This window comes from Perognathus longimembris, chromosome 11 (assembly GCF_023159225.1).
Source record: "Perognathus longimembris pacificus isolate PPM17 chromosome 11, ASM2315922v1, whole genome shotgun sequence".
Lineage (NCBI taxonomy): Eukaryota > Metazoa > Chordata > Mammalia > Rodentia > Heteromyidae > Perognathus > Perognathus longimembris.
The window spans coordinates 5,781,060-5,803,307 of record NC_063171.1 but is presented as its reverse complement, the minus strand read 5'-3'; the positions used below and the strand labels follow the sequence as shown (position 1 = coordinate 5,803,307).

The 22,248-nt window shown below is 39.2% G+C and overlaps 1 protein-coding gene across 1 annotated transcript in view; it reads right to left on the bottom strand.

Annotated features, from left to right (window-relative positions):
• The window catches only part of Marchf3 (membrane associated ring-CH-type finger 3), a 116,009-nt gene that overhangs the window by 76,805 nt on the left and 16,956 nt on the right, over positions 1-22,248 (bottom strand). The window lies entirely within an intron of this gene.

Sequence of the window (22,248 nt, the reverse complement as noted above, 5' to 3'; positions counted from 1 at the left end):
TTCCTTGATGAGTCCCTGCCTGGTTTTGGGATGAGGGTTATACTGGCATCATAAAATGTGTTTAGTAGCGAATTTTCTCTTTCAATTTCATCAAAGAGTTTGAGAAATATTGGTGTGAGTTCTGTTTTGAAGGTCTTGTAGAATTCTACAGTGAATCTGTCTGGACCTGGGCTTTTCTTGGATGGGAGATCTCTTATTGGCACTGGCTACATTTTTATCCCATCAATCAACATATAACTTCCTTTATGAGTCTCTGTTTAATTATGATTAATTAATATATGTTGTTGACTCATTAACATTGAAATCTTGTACAATAGCATGATAACATGGCTGCACGAGGCTTACCAAATGCATATATTTTTCTCTGTAAGACATGTCAGTCTTCCTGCACTCAGAAACAAGGGACAGAATTTCAACACTTCCTTAGAAGGCTATTTAAAATAGTGAGATAACTAACCCAAAGCACAAATATGTGGAAACATGGTACTAACTGTACCTCACAAAGGCACAGAATGCTGCCTTGCTCAGCATCAGTAGAATGTGTGTAGGATGACTTAAGTTGTTTTTTTTTTTTTGGCCAGTCCTGGGCCTTGGACTCAGGGCCTGAGCACTGTCCCTGGCTTCTTCCCGCTCAAGGCTAGCACTCTGCCACTTGAGCCACAGCACCGCTTCTGGCCGTTTTCTGTATATGTGGTGCTGGGGAATCGAACCTAGGGCCTCGTGTATCCGAGGCAGGCACTCTTGCCACTAGGCTATATCCCCAGCCCCAAGTTGTTTTTTTTTTAATTTTTATTTTTTACCACTCTGTGTATGTATGTGAATTACTGAGATTGCTTTGTATACTGATTGGGGAAAGGCATAAATACATTTTAATGAATAATGGAATTCTCAAATACAAAATCTATGAAAAATAAAGACTTTCTAGACTAGTTCTATATTTTATTTAATGGCAGATCATGCCTTATCTTTTTCTCTTAAGATTTTGTCCTAATCTCGTTTTCTCTAAATAACTTCAATAAAGCTTTCATTCTAAAGCAGTGAGAAGTATATTTGTTAGATACCTATCACTATTGCATAATGAGTATATATTACGTATTTATTTAAAAACATGGAAGCTGGATGCTGGTGGCCACATTTATAATGCTAGCTACTCAGGAGGCTGAGCTCTGAGGATCTCAGTTTGAAGCCAGCCAGGAAGAAAAGTCTGTGAAACTCCTATCTCCAATTAATTTCCAAAAAGCCAGAAGTGGAACTGTGGCTCAACTGGTGCTACCCTGGAGAACAAAAGCTCCGGGGGAGAGTGCCCAGGTCCTGAGTTCAAGACTCAGGATACACACACACACACACACACACACACACACACACACACACACAGAGCAAAATATATGGGAGTTGGAATCTTTGATTTTCAAAAGTTAATAGATAATGTGGTCATATAAAACCACAGATTCACAAAATGTCTTCCATTTTCTTATTTTAGAAGAGAGGGAAAGTCTTGAGTCTGGCTTATTATTTGAACAAATATGGGAGTTAATTTTTGTAATAATTTTGAGGTCAGCCCAGATAAAACTTGGTGAAAATCCATCTACAAAGAAGGTGATATGGTGATACATGCCTATCACCCCAAATATGTGGAAGACTAGTGGTGATTATGGCCCAGGGTTGGCCATGGGCAAATATGTGAGACCCTATCTGAAAAATAACTGAAGAAAAGAAAGGGGGGGAAGGAGGGAAGGAAGGTTGGCTCAAGTGTTAGCATACCTGCCTAGCAAAGACAAGGCTCTGAGTCCAAACTTCAGTGTAGGAAAAAAAAAAGAAGAGATGGAAGAGGAACAAAGAAGAAAAGGAGGAGGAAGAATTAAGAGAAATGTCTAGAGTTTGGGAGAATGATAAATCATTACTAAGTACCTTAGAAGAGGTAATGAATGGAACGTAGGAAAGAATGGGAACTCTGTCCTCTTAAACACATGGGTACTGACCTGTACTTCAGAGAAGCCTGAAGTTATAGTAACGATTAGAAGCACAAGCTTACTTTTTTAGTTATTTTCTTTAAACTGTGGAGGAAAATCTGATAGCATCCACACAAATGGGAGGTGTAAAAAAATCACAGTTGTTCAGTAACAGTTTCCAGAATTGTGCTTGAATTTTCAAAATATGTGTTCTATGTGTTAATAGTGCCCCACTGAGCTGAATCTGAATAAGGCAGGGTGAAAGGCATCTTGTCTAAAACAGCTTTAAAGTAAGATTCTGCCACTGACTACTTACATTTGGGTCTGACACCAGGAAGTCATATTCCATCATTTATTCATTCATTCCCTCATTCATGTACAGATTAATTCACTCTTGTAGGCAAGAATATCATGGAAGTGGCTGAGGACCCTTCCACTCTTACAGCTGTGTCAGAATTCTCACCCTATCACCACCATTGTCTCTATTTAAAACAGGCACCCCAGCCCTGGACTATAGAAGAAGCATTGAAAGGCAATGAGAATTGGTCTTATAAGATGCATGCTCACAATGAGAGGATCATAACAAACAACAATTAGTTCATCTCAGCCACTCAAAATAGCCCTATGCAGTGTGTCACTATTTCTGCTTTACACAGCTGTGGTTCTTCTGATGGTCATGGGGCAGTGTTCCTGTCCCATGATTCCTACACGAAGTGAACTTCATAACCCATCACAGCTGTCTTAGCGATGGACAAAAAGCTCTTAAGAGCATTTTGAGCTACTTAATCATGTGTGACTTTAAAAAATGGTATACACACTGTTTCTATCTGCCTATGCAGCTTATAAAGCAATAATAATGTTGAAAGCCTCAATATAGCCACTGAGGCATTTACTGAGTAGATCTTAATTAACTCTTTAGGAGATCTGTCTTTCAGTTATTCTAGGCAGAGTCAGTAAACCTTTTCTGTACTCGGTAGGGGTAGTAAATATTTTAGGTTTTGCAGACCACATAGTCTCTGTCATAATTACTCAACTCTGCTATGGTAGAATGGAACAGCTACAGGCATTTAACCAATGAGCACAATTGTATTTCAGTAATATGTAATTTTGGACACTGAGATTCAAATTTCATCTAATTTTTTATTTAAAAAATTATCTTTCAGTAGTTGTACAAAGGAGTTGCTGTTTAACAAAGCAGTTTATGAATATAATATATCTTGATCAATGTCAACCCTGTCAACATTCTTACCCATTCTTCTCCTCTCTACCCCTTCACTCACTCTTCTTAATTGTAAGATATACATTTGACGGTGTTCTTATCAGTCTTTAATATCAGTCTTTAAACAAACAAAAAAAGAAAAAGAAAAAAATATCAGTGTTTAGCTTTGTAAAAAAATTAAGAATGAATAAGCCATAACGAAGCTGGCCACTGGTGGCTTATGTTTGTGATCCTAGCTAATCAGGAGGCCAAGATACAGAGGAAGTTTGAAGCTTGCCCAGGCAGAAAAGTCTGCAAGAGTTAGTTCAATTAACCAGCAAAAGCAGGACTGGAGATGTGACTCAAATGACAGAGCACTTGCTAAGCAGGTAAGCTTTACTGTAGGGTCCTGAGCTCAAGCCCCAAGCCCCATAAAACATCAACCACAAACACTATGAAAAAGCAGATACAGTCTCTGTTCAATAGGAATTTACCAACAAAAGCAATGAACATTGATACAAACATACAAATAAAATAGAGTAACTACATACCTAGCAAGGAAAGATAATGGTTTAGGATGTATTTAATATTTAAAATATCTGTAGATTTACTGTATCTTGTAACTGATGTTTGAGACTATTTAAGACTGCTAATAAATGTACATGAAGAAGTATTATTTTATTTAACCTTTATAATAAACTTCTAAGACAGAGAATATTTTCTTGTTATGACTTTAACAGTTGGAAACTACAGCCACATCCAAGAATTTGATTCCTCACAAAGGCCTGCTCTAATTCACTCACGACTCTACCTCCCAACACTACAGTGTCTCATTAATAACAATTAATGTCACTCATTCAACATTCTGTTCCAAGACACTGTGATACATGTGCCCAAGAATCCTTATATACCCATACAGTTTTCACCTTTCCCTGAAACTACTGCCTCCTTTCCAATTTTGCATGTGTCCAACTACCCTATTTCACACTGGGAACAGCTATGTTGCTATAGAGAGTCAATTGAGTAGCAAAGGAATGTGGGGCTAAATTTTAGGAGATCTTGGTCCTAGCTCAGGGGTTAACTGCATAAGTCTGGGTCTGATTTCTTCATGTTCAAAACAATGCCTGTCCTTTATGACAGGATCAAATGACATGATGTATATGATGGTAATTTATAATCTGTAGAGGCTGAGCAATGATTGGTAATTATTTTCATTACACACAGCCTTTGTCCTCTCATCTCCTATTCTTTCCATGCTCAAAGCAATACATTAGGAGACTATTTTTGTAGTTTGTTCAATTCTAGATCCTTTCCTTGCCTCATCATTGAGGAGATACACAATGGTTAGCCAGACGAAGATCACTTCCTCTCACTCCTTCCCCTGTCCCACAATCATGGATGACAGGGACAAGGGCATTATGGAGTCAGTTTTTCCTGTCTTATTCATTGCTTTCCAATTCCATTTTCAATAAGGCCATATAGATGCCTTGCAATTGGCAGCAGAGAAGATATTTATGCCATGGGATCAGCAAAATGCTACAACTTCCCCTTCTCTTACTCATCAACATAAGACCTGGTTGTTGAACATTTATCAGCATAGCCCTGGATTTAGAAGCAAGGTAATACAATGTCATAAGTGCTAGGTATGAGACAACAGTGGTGTGGAAGCAAGTGGGAAGAACTTACCACAGTTATGAGGTATGGGCAGAGGCCTTCAGAAGTATCTTGGAGAAAACAAACCTTCAGTAAGAAGTAGCCAGGTGAAGTGAGAGAGAAGAAAGTCAAGGAGGAGGAAACCACTGGTACAAAAACCAGGAAGTTCAGACAACTGAAGGTAATTCCTACAGGTTGGTTGCAAAGTGAGAGGGAGGAAAGACGAATGAGGCTGTGGAGGTAAGAGGTTCAACTTAACTCTGAGCACAATGGGTGGCCAAAAGTGTACTTTGAGCTGGCCTAGTAAGCTCCTAAGTGTGGGGTTCCAAAAGTCAGAGAGATGACATTTTAATTCTAGCTGTTCCAGCTGGGTGACCTCAGGGGAGTTTCTTACCAAATGACAGCCTCATCTCACCTGAAAGAAGGGGGTGATGACTGTATTACACCTCCCAGGGTGGTGTTGAAGGTGCAGGCCAAGTGCGCAGAACCAATGCCTGGCTCATCAGAGGTGCTCCAGAGTGCTTATCAAGGCACTCATTCTGAAGGAAAAACAGTCATGTCTGCTGACAAAAACACTGCTCATCTGCCAGTCCAGGTCAGTGTTTCTCACACTCTGGAGGCTTACTTATTTACGAGCAGCAAAATCAGTTTAAATTAATGAGCATCATTACAAAAAATGCAATAGAGTTAAATAAAAAACAAAGACCAGACTCCATCCTAAGTTGCAAGAGTAGGTTTTAGTTTATGTGTGAGCTGGATTGCCATGTAAAAGTACTCCTGAGGTGTTGGGGATTCATCTTGGCCTTAAGGGGGGGAAGGGCGAGGAGAGCGCTCCCGAGACACCGCCCTTCCCCCAGCCCTGGGGCAGTGTGGAAGTGAGCCACACCTATCTCCTTCTGGGTCCGGAACCAGAAGGGGTAGCTTTGAGACCAACCCCCCACCTTGCGCCAGCGAGCACACAGGGCAGTCCTATGGGAAGTGACATTAGCCCATGAGGGAGGTCCTTGGGAGCTGCTCTTGAACGGACAAGCTCGCCAGCCTATCGCAGCTCATGCTCAATCCTCGTCATAACTACTATATTACTGTGAGCCCCTCCCGAATAAACCGGATTGCTCTCCGAAGCGTCTCCAAGATCTGTCTGCGCCTGGCTTCCTTAGTGGGTAAGGAGGGAGGAAAAAGGGGATCTCGTTCAGCCATGTGCACCTTAGGCTAGCCCGTGTCCCTCGCTCCACCTTGGCCACCTGCTGGTCAGGTGCCCAGGGGAGAGGGTGGAAAGGGGAGCACTGATAAGGGAGTAAGCTTAGCATCCCCACACGAGGGGAGGTAAATCTAGCCCGGCACTGAGGGTCACAGGTAAAATGTGTGAGAACCCTAGCCTACTTCAATGAAAGCCTCATGTGAGCTCTGGAGGATGAGACAAGCAGGGCCAGTCTGTTTTTCCCAGTCTCAGGACTTAGAACGGTCTCAGGTAGGAATTCATCCATCTGGGTTTCAGGCTTTGCAGTTTCTAGTAAAAATGCATGTTCCCTTGGTCCAGAGCAGTAGGCTTTATCTGCCCTCCTAGAGCCAAGAAAGAGAGAGGCTCATAGCAGTGGCCCTAAAGGCCCCAAAGGGAGAGATTCTTCTCCTATGTAGGGTGTATAGATGAGTGGTGTGTATGTGTGTGTGTGTGTGTGTGTGTGTGTGTGTGTGTGTGTGTATATGTATGTATGTATGTATGTATGTATAGATATGGTTTAGTAGGAGAAGGCTGCATCTCGGCTCTGCTTTTAGTAAGAAAAGCTGTTTTTCTCACAGCGTCTGACTAGCAGAAACAGAGAAACTAGAATTATCTAAGTCAAGATGTTCCCCCAACCACTTGGCACATGAAAAGACTGAGTACATGAAATTGACTTCTACTTTGGTATATCCCAGAAAGAGAGTTTTATAGAATAATTATTTCCAACCTATGTCAAAGCATATTCAGTTTGCCGTTTGGAGGTCCAAATACGATTTGGCATTTCTTTTTCCTTTTCAATAAAAAAAAAAAATAGAAAGACACAGTAGAGGCTTTGGTCAGTATTTGGAAGAAAAAAAAAGAGTACCTCAGAAATGATTTAGTTTCCTTGGGTTTTCATGGGACTCACCCCCCAGGCAAATGCAATTGGCACTAGATTAGCTGCCGACATTTATTGACAAAGGAATTAATCTTCACCAACAATGTTTTCTAAAGCCCATTCTTTATAGGACTCTGGGACTGCCATCAGGGTTCCTGCACTTTCCTTCTACCCTCCTTTCCCTCCTGTTAATACTCACTAAAAATAACCTCTTAAATCCTGATTCCACTGAAGAGGGTAGAGGAGGAAAAGAATGAGGGAACCTGGGGTGTGAAGAGACACAGCATGGAGCCCAGGAGTGGTGAGCCTCTCCCAATGACACTATATTGTAGGTACTGATCATTGCACGTGTCAAAACCCATGGACTGTGCAACACAAGAAGGAACCTGAATGGGAACCATGGGCTTTGGATGATTGTGATGTGTTACCATGACTTGCCCATGGTAACCCATATGCCACTCCAGTGCAGATGGGATAAAAAGACAGGCTATATGTGCACACTGTGCACATGGAAATGTAGCTACTTTAAACCTCTTTAAAAAGGGAAGTTTTGGGCTGGGAATGTGGCCTAGTAGTAAAGTGCTTGCCTAGCATACATGAAGCCCTGGGTTTGTTTCCTCAGCACCACATATACAGAAAAAGCCAGAAGTGGTGCTGTGGCTCAAGTGGTAGAGTGCTAGCTAGCCTTGAGCAAAAAGAAGCTAGGGATAGTGCTTAGGCCCTGAGTTCAAGCCGCAGGACTGGCAAAAAAAAGGAAGTTTTTTTTTTTTTTTTCTGTGGTTGTGTGTATGTGTGCCAGTACTTGAACTCAGGGCCTTTTACTCTACCTCAGCTTTTTCTGCTCAAGGCTGGTGCTCTACCATCACTTGAACCACAGCCCCACTTCCAGCTTCTTGCTAGTTAGAGAGAAGTCACTAGGATTATAAGTACAAGTCAGAGGCTAGCAAAAAGAAAGTTTTTACCAAACAAAATTAACTCAAACAAACTGAATATACAGTAATAGAAAAAAAAAATCCCAAACCATATTGTCCCTGATGTAGGGTATTCCATGCTAGTTCAGGAAGTCACCAAGACATGTATTATGAGAACACTTCTCACACAAGGATTGGGAGTGTGTGTGCTTGGGGATGGGAGGTGAGAGAACAGACTTCTAAACATGATAATTGTGTCCCATTAATGATCCATAGATGCACCTCCATTTCCTACAATGTTTCTCATGCCTCAGATGATATTTTAGTGGAAGAAAAAGAAATATCTACTTATGAACTCAATGAAACAATGCCCTTTCCTATTCCCTCAGCACTACAGGGAACCTCTCCTGTCCCAGCCTTGATGGACCACTGCCACACACTGTCAGGCACCTTAAGTAAGACCGTCTGTTTTCATAGCTGTAATTTCTATTGAGTAGCCACTGTGTGTGCTAGGCCAAGAATTATGCAGAAACATACAAAGAATAAAGCAATTTTTACTATAATGACGACTGTCCATGGAGAAGTAATGGGGAAGGAGAGTATAATGACAAACAACAGTTTCATGTTGTGGTCCTGGAATTTCTCTGGGGTTTCTTTTGGGGTGGAGGGGCATTTATCCTAGGGGATTATTTCTGAAGTGCCCATGGATTTCATCATGAATGTGTCACAGGTCAGCAGTGTGAAGTTGGTGACAGCTACAGAGCGATTCTCATGTACAAGAAGGCATGAGCCCAAAGGGTGTGCCCACCCTAGGCTGGTACTAAGGAGATGTACTGAAGTAGATGACTTAAATATACACATCTGGTGTGAGTAAACTGACGAAGGTGTCGTGAGGATGGCAGGCTTTTTGGACCTGTAGCATTTGTGCTTTGGTGAGTGCTTCCATCAGCTGGCAGCTGTGAGGCAGAAAGGGGTGGGGAGGTTAACATGTGGGCAGGTAGAGAGGAGGGAGGGAGGGAGGGTTCTTCTCACTTTGCAGGACAATCCCCTTGGTAGTCAACAAAGCTTGTCAAACAAGCATACAAAAATTCTTTGGAATAGAATTTTTACTTTATTAAAAGGAAATCCCAGGGAGGAAATACCTTAGAAGACATTGCTTAGGAAGTAAACACAGTGATAAATGCCTTCAAATCCAAATGCCAACTCCTACATGAACATATGTTAAAGAAAACAAGGCACTCGCAATCTAATAAATGAGATGAAATCTCAAATTAATCTTCCCAAGGGGATTTAATTATCTTGTGAAACTGATTTCCATTGAATATCATAACATGAAGATCATTTAAGCCAAGAAAAATAGGAAGATACCACAGTGGCTTGTCTACAAGTAACATTTATAATGGAACAGGAACATAGAATGTTTTCTAGGACAAAGGGATGGATATTTCATAAGGTGAGAGCCCTCAAAGGGCTGAACTGTGGTTTTTTCTTTGCAGCTCGTGTACAGGAAACTGGAGCCTACACTGTGAGAGGAGAATCCTTCTCTCTTTTCCAGCAACCCTTCACCTAAGCCTAGCCACTAGCAAGACACCCTGAAGGGACAGACAAATGGAAAGCAGGTTGGCTTCCTCTCATTTCCTTCCTTGACAATCTTCTGGTTGCTAAAGGAATAAAAATCCCCAGACTAATATGAAAATAAATGTTAATAGGGGGCTGAAGTCACAGAGGAAAAGATGCTTACAGAAAATAGTTAATTTGGGGTTAGGTGATATGACAAAAAAAAAGATTGAGTGTTTTGAAAGCTTAGGGGAGAAACAGTAATTGCCAACCAACTGGGGTAGCACAAGTAATAGAGGTAGTGTGGTGATCCCACTGTTATATTTTAGAAAAGGATCCTAATGGGTCAGATGAAATTTGTATATCCACATAATAGAATACCACAAGTGACAACTTAATCTCTGAGCAGTACCTCTACCTTTCCAGCCCACCACATCAGTATTCCATTTCTAACAATCTTTGGACTCCTCCAGGGTCTTTAAGACAGTGATACACCCTCCCTTTTAGTTTCTCTATACCCCTTAATGTCTATTCCCTTCAGATCAACTCTAAACATGTAGCCCCATGTTGTCTTGTGCCACAACTCCTGTCTAATCTCCTGGAAAAATTATGATTAAACTTTACACATAACGGAGAAAACCAGACAACTAAATTGGATGCTCTTACTTTAATTCCATGACCACAAGACTCTGTGAACCTTAAGGCAACCAGCAATCATTTTTCATTCCATCCATGTGCATATTTTCACTCTTTCTTCCTCTCAAAACTCCACCATCACCTCTTGTGTTCTCACTCATCTGATGAGCTTGCCCATCATGGACAAAATCAAAGCAATCCACATGCTCTCTCCACCTATCTTCTTACCTGTGGTGAACATGTGGATTCCAGCTTTCCCCAAATCCCCTTCCAGATCTATCCTTCACATACCTGCTATGTGACGGGATCATGAGCCACTCTCCCTCTACTGAACACCCACTTCTGTCAACATTATACAGCATGTGGCTATTTATCTTGGTCTGGAAAAAAGCTTTCTTTTGTCACATGTCTTTTGAGAGCTCATCATCTCATTTCTCCGCTCCTTGTAAAAACTCCCCTTAAAAGAGAATTTTTCTCTGTTTCTCTGTCTTTTTCAGCATGGCATATTATTGAGCACCCTAAAGCACACAAATTGAACGTACAATGATCATATTGTGTGCATGCTGTGAGACCACTATCATAGTCAAGACAATGGAACTTTTCATCATGCTGTTTCCTTCTGCACCTTTTCCCTTCTCTCTGCCACCCATTACTGCTCTGCCCAATCACTTTTCCCGAGGTCACAGTTGTCTCCACATCAGTGAATCCTCAGTTTTCATCTTATTTGATTTCTACACAACATAAAGCCTACCAGTTTGTTTGTGCATGTAGATAGGGCACTTTCTTCACTTGACTTTCCTTTTGACCAAGATACCCAAGAGTTATTAGTAAAAACATAGGTTTTCCCCCCGCCAAAACTTGTACATGAATATACATGCAACATTGTTCATAATTGTCTACAAGTGAAAATAAGCAGAATGTTTAACACAGATGAATCAAGAAAATGTGGTATAGCCTCACCATAGAATTTCGTCCAGCCGTAAAGGAATGAAGTAATGCCACAGGCTACAATATGAATGAACCTTGAAGTCATCATGCTAAGTGAAAGAAACCAAACACACAAAATGACAAGTGGTATGATTAGCTTTACATGAGTGATCAGAAAAAGCAAAGGTAAAAGATCAAATGGATTGATGGCAACTAGGGGCTAAAAGGAATGGGCATTGAGATGTGACTACTAATAGGTGCAGGTTTTTTTTTTTTTCTTGATGGTAGGAGCAAAGCCAATGACAATGTTTTAGAATTACATAGTAGTAATAGTTGTACAGTTTGCTCAATGAATACTGTAATTTCCATACTATACCATCTTGCTTGATTCCACTTACCCTCTGCTTTTAAGCATGCTTTTTTACCATAAACTATTTTCAACACAATATATACTATACCTTAAATTTAGTGTCATTTTCCCTTCTAAAATACAAGCTCCATGAATGCAACAATTTTTGTTCTCTTGGTCACTCACATATTACAATAGTGCCTTGTACATTAAAAAATACTGATTGAATGAGTAAATTAATACCAAGTAAACATTAAAATTGATATTACAGAAGAATGTTGAATAATATGGAAGAAAACTCACTTATTTGCAAATGAGAAAAACATTATGTAGTACATATAGATGATCCAAAAATTTGTAAGAAATAGTATTATATATAGAAAATACATTGGAAGGATAAAATGTAACAAAATACATCAAAATCTGAGTGTTGGAATTCTAGTTATGAATTCACATTTTAAAATGTGCTCATTGTTTCCTATACTCAGATCGTGGAATCAGGCAGACTTTGAGTCTGATCTATGCTCCTTTTCTGACTAGTTATCTAAGTCCAGTATGCCACACTTAGCATGATGCCTTCAACCTTCACCTATATGGTAGCATGTAAGGTTTTTGGGTTTTTTTTTTGTTGTTTTGTTTTGTTTTTTTTGGCTACAAGTAACTCAGTTTCCTCATCACAATTATTTACCTCTCTGAATACCTCAAGAAATGAATGAAGCCATACAGGTAAAGTGCCAGCAGAGTATTTGGCATACAATGGACATTGGGTAAAATGCTGGCTATTAGTGCCACCATTTCTTTACAATAATCATGGGGGTCACAGTGAATTTATTTCCGTGAAATAATTTGAGGTGTGCTTTGACTATGGTAACTTCTTCTGGGTGAACAATGAACTTGAGTGGCCCACCCTAAATCATTCTGAGTCCATTTAATTTCTGCTTACTCTTTCAGGATGATTTTGGGTGATACTTGATGAATCTGGTAAAGATATACACAATAACTCTGACTGTAAGGCATTGACTTTTCATGTTTCCATTTCATCTCTTTGGAATTTTTTTCTCCATTGTTAACATTTCCTTTGTAGGTTTTTGAGTTTTAGCATAATTGTAATCTATGCTTCCTACTCTCTAAGAAGGATAGAGAAGTTAGCAGGCAAACAGCAAGCACTTGCCTTTTCTCCAGCAAGACTATTCTGGGCTGGGAGAGGAAGATGAATCAGAATTTACTACAAGAGTAGTGCATTCTCATGGCAATCAGAAGGCACAGCTTTTCCACACCAACCCTAGTCTTAGGATCCTTGAAATCACACTTGCTTTTATTTATTCTGGGGGTTCCTTTATCCCTTTTTTGATTTACCCTTTTTTTTTAAAGTTTTTATTATAAAACTGATGTACAGAGAGGTTACAGTTTCATACGTTAGGCATTGGATACTTTTCTTGTACTGTTTGTTACCTTGTCCCTCATACCCCCCTCCCCCCTCCCCCTTTCCCCCCCTGAGGTGTTCAGTTCACTTACACCAAACAGTTTTGCAAGTATTACTTTTGTTGTTGTTTCTCTTATTTTACCCTTTGTCTCTCAATTTTGGTATTCCCTTTGAATTTCCTAATTCTAATACCAGTACACACTGTTTCCCATACACTCAGATAAGATTACAGAGATAGTGTAGATACAATCACAAGACGGTGATACACAAACATCATCAATAGTAGAAACTACAGATACACATGGGATGTTGAAAGTAGTTACAACTGTGATATAACAATCATTTCCATAAAATGGAGTTCATTTCACTTAGCATCATCTTATGTGATCATAAGGGTATAGCTATTGGGCTCTTGTGATCCTCTGCTGTGACTTGCCTAAACCTGTGCTAATTATTCCCAATAAGGGAGACCATAGAGTCCATGTTTCTTTGGGTCTGGCTCACTTCACTTAGTATAATTTTTTCCAAGTCCTTCCATTTCCTTACAAATGGGGCAATGTCATTCTTTCTGATAGAGGCATAAAATTCCATTATGTACCACATTTTCCTGATCCATTCGTCTACGGAGGGGCATCTGGGTTGGTTCCAGATTCTAGCTATGACAAATTGTGCTGCAATGAACATTGTTGTGCTGGTGGCTTTACTGTGATTTTGTTTGTGGTTTTTTGGATAAATACCCAAAAGTGGGGTTGCTGGGTCATAGGGGAGTTCTACATTTAGCCTTCTGAGGACTCTCCATACTGCTTGCCAGAGTGGCTGAACCAGTTTACATTCCCACCAACAATGAAGTAGGGTTCCCTTTTGGCCACATCCCCTCCAACAACTGTTATTGTTAGTTTTCTTGATATATGACATTCTTACTGGGGTGAGATGGAATCTCAATGTTGTTTTGATTTGCATTTCCTTTATGGCCAGTGATGTAGAGCACTTTTTCATATGTCTCTTGGCCATTCTCATTTCCTCATCAGAGAAGTCTCTTTGTAGGTCTTTAGCCCACTTGATGAGTGGGCTATTAGTTCTTTGCGGTTTTGTTTTGGAGGAAGGTAATTTTTTTAGTTCTGCATATATTTTAGATATGAGGCCTTTGTCCGTTGAATGGCCGGTAAAGATCTTCTCCCAGTCTGTGGGCTTTCTGTTTATCTTGCAAGCTATGTCCTTTGCCGTGCAGAAGCTCTGCAGTTTGATGCAGTCCTGATTTACCCTTTTTTAATGCTAGCACCAAACTTAAAGTCCTTACATTTGCTCAGCTGGCACTTTGCTACTTGAGCCATGACTCAGCTTGGCTTTTTGCTGGTTAATTGGAGATGAAGTCTCATATGTTCTTCTGTCCAAGGGTGCCTTTGAACTTAGCACATCACCTTTGAACCCCTCTTTTCTTTTCTTTTTTTTTTTTTTTGGCCAGTCCTGGGGCTTGGACTCAGGGCCTGAGCACTGTCCCTGGCTTCTTTTTTTTTGCTCAAGGCTAGCACTCTGCCACCTGAGCCACAGTGCCACTTCTGGCCGTTTTCTGTATATGTGGTGCTGGGGAATTGAACCCAGGGCCTCATGTATACAAGGCAAGCACTCTTGCCACTAGGCCATATCCCCAGCCCCTGAACCTCTCTTTGCTCCTTCTCCAAAATTTTATTTTATTTTTTACTTTAAGTTTTCTCCTGTATTTCCATTGCTTTGACAAAACACTGCAGAAAATCATCTTCAAGGAGAAAAAGTTTAGTTAGGTCATTGTTTTGTGTTTCAGTCCATGGACTCTCGACTATAATGCTTTTAGCTTGTGGCAACACAATTCATTATGATAACCAGGAAGAAAAAAAGACACAAAGGTTCCTCTAGCTCCTCAGTGGGTTTATCTCCAATGACCTAACTTCCTTCTACATTAAGCCCATCTCCTAAAGATTTTACTAGCTTCTAATAGGACCATAGCTCGCAAACAAGCCTTAAACACTTTAGCTTTTAGAGGACATTTAAGATTGAAGCCTCAATAATAACTTTATAACCTTAAATAATATGCCCACAGACAGATCTCTTAACCACTGCCAATTGTGCAAGTTGAAGAAACTGGCACCATTTCTCTTTCCTCTATTCTTCCTTTTCCACTGCCCAAATTGTCTCAGACATATAATCACACATAATAATTTTATATTCATAAGGTTTATAATTTGAATTTGTATATAATTCATAATTATCTTACACTGATTATCAAGAACTACATTCCAGAAGGTGAAAACCAAGAAAGAGTACTTCACAATTATAATTCTAAGAAAATTCTGTTCAAGACAATGTACTGTTTGTGTCTGGCTCCTGCATCTCATTACTATGTTTGAAGGAAACACTTCAAATATCAAGGTCAAACATTTAAAAATTTTGTTTCACCAATTGTTCAAAATCAAAACATTTTCATTTGCTTCCTAGTTGTAAGTGTATTCCTCATGGAAGTTTTGGTTGTTTTTTTTTTTTTTTTGACAGTTTTTATTGCCTTCTTTTTGACAAAAGTAACATAATATTTCATAGATACAGCTATTTAATCAAGTCATTACAGAAAACCTATGTTTTCCTTGAAGAAAATGTTTCTACTTTTTCCTCCCTGAATTTATGTTATAACTCAGGCATCATTTTCTAAACTTGAAAATACTCTAGGATCTTTATTTACTGTTATTTTTGAGGTCAGTCAATATTTCTTCAAATAATATTTCTGTTCTCTTTTAGGCACCCTGCTTTTTTTGGTAGGAAATATTCTCAATCTTTTTCCCTAGAAATTATTAATTCAAAGGCTTCTAAATATCTTTATTCTGCCTTTATATTGATTAGTATCTTCATGGCATATGAATTCTAGGTTGAAAATAATTTTCTCTTTAAACTTTGAAATGATTCTTTTACCTTTAAATTGTTGTAAATTATGTTCTTTGGTTGTTATATTGTTGTAAAATATAGATGTAAAATGCCAGTCTGATAGCCATGCATTGGCCTGTAATCCTAGCTCTTCAGGAGGCTGAGATCTGAGGATCCCGGTTCAAAGCCAGCCCAGGCAGGAAAGCCTGTGAGATTCTTTTTTTTTCTGGCCAGTCCTGGGGCTTGGACTCAGGGCTTGAGCAATGTCCCTGGCTTCTTTATGCTCAAGGCTAGCACTCTGCCACTTGAGCCACAGTGCCACTTCTGGCCATTTTTTGTATATGTGGTGCTAGGGAATTCCCAGGGCCTCATGTATACGAGGCAAGCACTCTTGCCACTAAGCCATATCCCCAGCCCCTGTGAGATTCTTATCTACATCAAAAAACCAGAAGTGGAGCTGGAATATGGCTCAAGTGGTGGAGTGTTAGCCTTGAGCAACAAAGCTCAGAGACAATGCCAGACCCTGAGTTTAAGCTCCAGGACTGGTGTGTATTTGCATACACACACACACACACACACACACACACACACACACACACACACACACACCAGTCTACTTAAATTTCTTTTTAACTTTTTCTTGTTTGGAAATTGTTAGCATCTTCTCTGTGTCTTTTGTGTTAAAATTTTTATGAGAATTTGTCCTTTAAATCTGAAGGCTCTTTGCCTTCCCTAGCTCTTGGATAAATTCTATTGTCTCTAGTTACTTATTTGTTCTTGTTTTTGTTCACTCTCACAGATGCTTTCACCCACCAGCTGTTGAGCTTCTAAGATTGGGTGACAGTGCTTATTCAATTTTATCTTGTCCACTCTATCTTCTTATCTTCTTGTTCTGCCATCTAGGAGACTTGATTTTATTTAAAATCCAATAAGTAAATGTAAAATTTTATTAATATTTTAAATTTCTACGGAGGTTTTTTATTGTTACTTTCATTTACATAGTAATTTCTTATTTTAGGGGAACAAAATGTTCTTTGTTTTTGAAGGTTGAGTAGATAGAGAAAATAAGCATGCATGGCTTTACAAAGTAAAATTAAAGTTGAATTTCTTGCTACTATTACAAGAAATAAGGCTTCAAACACAAACAGAAGCTTCCATTTCTTAGTTCCTCTTCTGCTCTTCATTACTATTTTTCTCTTCCTTTTTAGAAGCAACCACCATTATAATTTTTGTTTGTCTAACACTATGTTTGAACATTTTTAGTAAATATATAAGTAGCTCTGAATACATGGTATTGTTTTGTGTGTTAAAACTGTACCTTAATAACAAAGGTATTCCAAAATTCCTTTGCTCACTCATTCTTTCTAAAATCTTTTATTTATTATTTTTTGGTGCAGGTCCTAGGGCTTGGGCACTGTCTCTGGGCTTTTTTGCTCAAGGCTAGTGCTCCACTGCTTGAGCTGCAGCTCCACTTCTGTCTTTTTGGGGGCTTAGTTGGAGACAAGAGTCTCATGGGCTTTCCTGCCTGGGCTGGTTTGAACTGTGATTCTCAGACCTCAGCCTTCTGAGTATCTAGGATTACAGGTGTGAACCACCAGTGGCCAGATAATTTATACATTTTTTTTGTTTTTTTGTTTTTTTTGGCCAGTCCTGGGCCTTGGACTCAGGGCCTGAGCACTGTCCCTGGCTTCCTTTTTGCTCAAGGCTAGCGCTCTGCCACTTGAGCCACAGCACCACTTCTGGCCGTTTTCTGTATATGTGGTGCTGGGGAATCGAACTCAGGGCCTCATGTATAAGAGGCAAGCTCTCTTGCCACTAGGCCATATCCCCAGCCCTTAATTTATACTTTTTTTTTTTTTTTTTTGCCAGTCCTGGGCCTTGGACTCCGGGCCTGAGCACTGTCCCTGGCTTCTTCCCGCTCAAGGCTAGCACTCCGCCACTTGAGCCACAGCGCCACTTCTGGCCATTTTCTGCATATGTGGTGCTGGGGAATCGAACCTAGGGCCTCGTGTATCCGAGGCAGGCACTCTTGCCACTAGGCTATATCCCCAGCCCTAATTTATACATTTTTAAATAGCTATGTTCCACTATATTTATTCATTCAGCAAAATGTGTGTATATCAACAATGATACAGGAAGTATTCTGCTGGTTGGGGACACAGCAATAGAAGAAACAAAAATTATGAACAAATATTAGGTTTTGCCATGACCAAAAAAAATGTTTCTTTTACAGGATTTCTGATACAAGTATTTCTTTGGGGAATATTTCCAGAGGTAAAACTGGAAATAGAATGTTTTCAGTTTTATCTAGTATGGTATTACTCCCTTGCTTTTCAAAGTGGTGTAACCAGACTATATTCTTGCGAGCTGGGAAAGTTCTCCATTCCCCTCACACTGCACAGCTCTGGGACAGTCAAAGTACTTTATTTCTGCCATTCTGAAGGGTTAAGGGTATCGTTTTGTTTCAGTAAGCATTTCTTCACATCATTAGTAAGGTTCCACATTTCTTCTTATATTTATTGATCCTTTCAATCTCATCCTCTGTGCATCTCTTAAGATATACTTTGCTACTTATTTTTGTAGTCAGTAGTTTCTTTTGCCATCTGGATTTGTAGGAATTCTCCATCTATACAGTCTGGAAACAAATATGTTTTCTATTCTATGTGTTAAAAATGTACCAAAAATATCCAAGGTTGTTGTTTAACTTTATTGATAGTGTTTTTGCACGAGAGTTTTATTTCTTAATATAATCTTTTCCTTTATGAACTCTTTTTGTGTACTGACTGAGAAATAATCTCTTCCCTGAAGTCATAAGGATATCTGCCTGCACTTCCTTTTAAATAATTTTAAAGTTTTATTTATTTTTTAACATTCAGGCCGTTCATTCATCTAAAATGTATCCACTTGTATGAAATGAAACATGAATCCACTGTTCTTTTTCATAATGAGAACTAAATCATTATTAAGTAGCCTTTCTTTTCTTACTGATTTTTTTAAAATGCTCTATTTATTCCATACCAAGTTCCTATTTATTTTGGAGATTATTTCTGGGTGTTCTACACTGTTACAATGAATAGATCACAGATTTAGTCAGAATTATGCTTACACAATTACGTTCTGTTCTCCAAACTGCCCCATCACTTTCCCAATCAATCTTAGGACATTTCTTCACTTGCACTGATCATATTTTTAAATCAAGCCTGTTTATAAGTGAGGAATGGTGATACAGTGATCTTATTTGATCCATGCAGGCTCATGTAACAAGACAATTACAAAGTCCACAATAAGTTATCTTTTCTTTTCTTTTCCTCCCTTTCTCCCTCCTCTCATTTCCTCCCTCCCTCCCCCTTCTTTCTTCTATCCTTCCTTCCCTCCTTCATTCTTCTCTTTCCCTTCTTTCTTGTGCCAACCTGAAGCTGGAACTCATAGCCTCTTGCTCTTACTTGGCTTCTTTGCTTAAGGCTAATACTCTACCACTTGAGCCATACCTCCATTCTGGCTCTTTGTTGTTTAATTGGAGACAGGAGCCTCATAGACTTTCCTGCCCAGGCTTGTTTTGAACTGTAATTCTCAGACCTCAGCCTCCTAAGTAGTTAGGATTACAGGAGTGAGCCACCTCACCCAGTGTGTAGTAATTTCTATATATACTACAGTGCACTCTAGGTTATACATGATCTATCTGTCTATTCTTGTGAAACAACACATTCACAAGTCATAAAATTAACTTTATAATTCATTTAAATAACTAAAACAGAAAGACATCTAAAATCCTCAGATTTACTGATCATTTGTTACTGTTAATTTTTGTGCCAGTATTGGGACTTGAACTCAGGACCTCACTCTCTTGCTCTGCTTGCTTGCTTTGGTTTCTTGCTCATGGCTGATAGTCTACCACTTGGGTCAACCTCCAGGTCAACTTTTTTGTTTTGTTTTTGTAGGTTATGGGACTTGAATTCTGGGCCTGGGCACTGTCCCTGAGCTTTCATCTCAAGGCTAGTGCTCTACCACTTGAGCCACAGTGCCACTTCCGGTTTTCTGGTGGTTAATTGGAGATAAGAGTCTCACAGACTTTCAGGTGGGGCTGGCTTTGAACTACTATCCTCAGATCTGAGCCTCCTGAGTAGCTAGGATTACAGGTATGAGCCAACCGGTGCCTGGCCCAGGTCAACTTTTGGGCTGGCTAATTAGAGAAAGTGTTTTGCAGACTTTTCTGACTGTGCTGTATTTGAACTGTGATCCTCCAGATCTGTCTCCTGAGTAGCTAGGATAATAGAAATGAGCAACTGGCACTGGTCTTGTTGTTGTTGTTGTTGTTGTTGTTGTTGTTGTTGTTGTTGTTCTTCTTCTTCTTCTTCTTCTTCTTCTTCTGCTTCTGCTTCTTCTTCTGCTTCTTCTTCTGCTTCTTCTTCTTCTGCTTCTCCTCCTCCTCCTCTTTCATTTTCTTCTTCTTCCTCTTCCTCTTCTTCTTCTATTATCGTTTATCATTTAAGAATGCTTAAAAGCACATAGAAAAAATTAAATCTTGAAGGCATTTAGTCTTCTCATTCAGAAATATAGTGCATTTTAACATTTTCTTTTGATCAATAAAGTATTTCCATTTTCCACATGCAGATTTATTACTGAATATTTTACACATTCATGGATGCAATCTTTTCATATATATATATATATATATTTGTTGTTTATGTGGTACTGAGGAATTGAACCCAGGGCCTCAAGCATGCTGGGCAAGCACTCTACCGCTAAGTGACATTCCCAGCCCTCCATTATATTTTGGAACTATTCACTGCACAGGTTCAGAAAAGTATTGACTTAATTTATGTTTTTTATATATGTATATATATATATATTTACTTTCCCTTTACTTATCATTTTATTGTAGCTAAGCAGAAATTCAACATAAAATCATGATCATCATTTTTCCTCTTTTCCCCTGAGTTTTATATCTCAGATGGTCTGTAGCTTCCAGAATTATGTTGATTGGTCATGATGAAAATGAGTTTTGTTCCTGATAGTCTCTCAATGCCTCTAGTTCACCTTAAGTATACTTTAAGTAATTTCCCAAGTCAAGACATTTTCTTAAGACTGTACTGGGATGTTAGTTGGTTTCTTGAATTATAAATTTAAAAATATGTATTCTTAATTTCCAGAACACATTGCTTTTTATTGTTATAGTCTGTTTTTCATTATCTAATTCTTTATAGTCCATATCCCTAGTTACCTCTGATCTAATCTGGTCATCATTGCCTTTAAAAATAATTATCTTTGAATCTAAAAAGGGTATCTCAATGGTTAGGTTATAGAATAAGAAAAGTCAAGGGCACTGCATAATATCTAGCTAATAATAAAATGGGATTCATGTTTTCTTCAATATCACATGTTCACTTGTAGAAATTGATTAATTCTTGGCATATGAAGGAGGAAAGCTGCCACCTATCATTTAATTGATTTTTTTGTGCAATAAACAATTAAAGACAGTCATAAAAACAAACCCCTAATCTTACATTAATAGAGCTATTTCAAAGGGACATAGGAACCAAATGAGTAAGCTCCCAGTAGCTAAGGGTGGAATAATTAATTAGTAACAAAATAAATTAGCATTCCATTATAGCCCAATGTATAAACAACTACTCAGTAGTTCATACTGATTCAAATAAGTAAGGGTTGGGGGGAGATAAATCTCTTATATGGGAGAAATCCAACTGTTTTATGGGTTTTTTTTGTCAGTCATTGGGCTTGAACTCAGGGCCTAGGTATTGTACCTGAGCTCTTCTGTTCAAAGCTAGCACTCTAGGACACCTTGAACTATAGCTACAGTTCCAGTTTTCTGGTGGTATATTGTAGATAAGAGTCTCCTGGACTTTGCTCCTTAGGCTAACTTCAAACCATGATCCTCAAATCTCACCCTCCTGAGTAGCTAGGATTACAGGCGTGAACCACCAGCACCTAACCTGATTTATGATTCTGTGTGACCTCAGATAGATGGAGTACAACAACCTATTACCTGAGTGAGGAATGAATAAAATGACTTCTCCCCAAAGAGTGTAGTACTGGTACAGGATTAGGAAGACTATCATTAAAAACCTGACAAATGCAACTTCAGTTTCTTCCTTCCTTCCTTCCTTCCTTCCTTCCTTCCTTCCTTCCTTCCTTCCTTCCTTCCTTCCTTCCTTCCTTCCTTCTTCTTCTTTCTTTCTTTCTTTCTTTCTTTCTTTCTTTCTTTCTTTCTTTCTTTCTTTCTTTCTTTCTTTCTCTGTCCCTAGCTTCTTTTTGCTCAAGGCTAGTACTCTGCCACTTGAGCCACAGCATCACTTCTGGCCGTTTTCTTTATATGTGGTGCGGGGTAATTGAACCCAGGGCTTCATGTATATGAGGCAAGCTCTTTTGCCACTAGGCCATATTCCCAGCCCAAATGCAACTTCAGTTGGATGATTCAGGTCAAAAACAAATGACAGGACACATTGACAGTATGTTCACTTGTTAAGACAGGATGTAAATATTGTCTTCCTTTCTCAAACTTATAACCCCCCCCCATCTGTGTATAAGAAAAGCATCAGATAAACATGGATGTTCTACATAGGTTCATATGTTGAAGGCTCAGCTCCCAGGAGGTGGCACTGTGTTGGAGTGGTGGAACCTAGGAGATAAGGTCTAGCAGGAAGA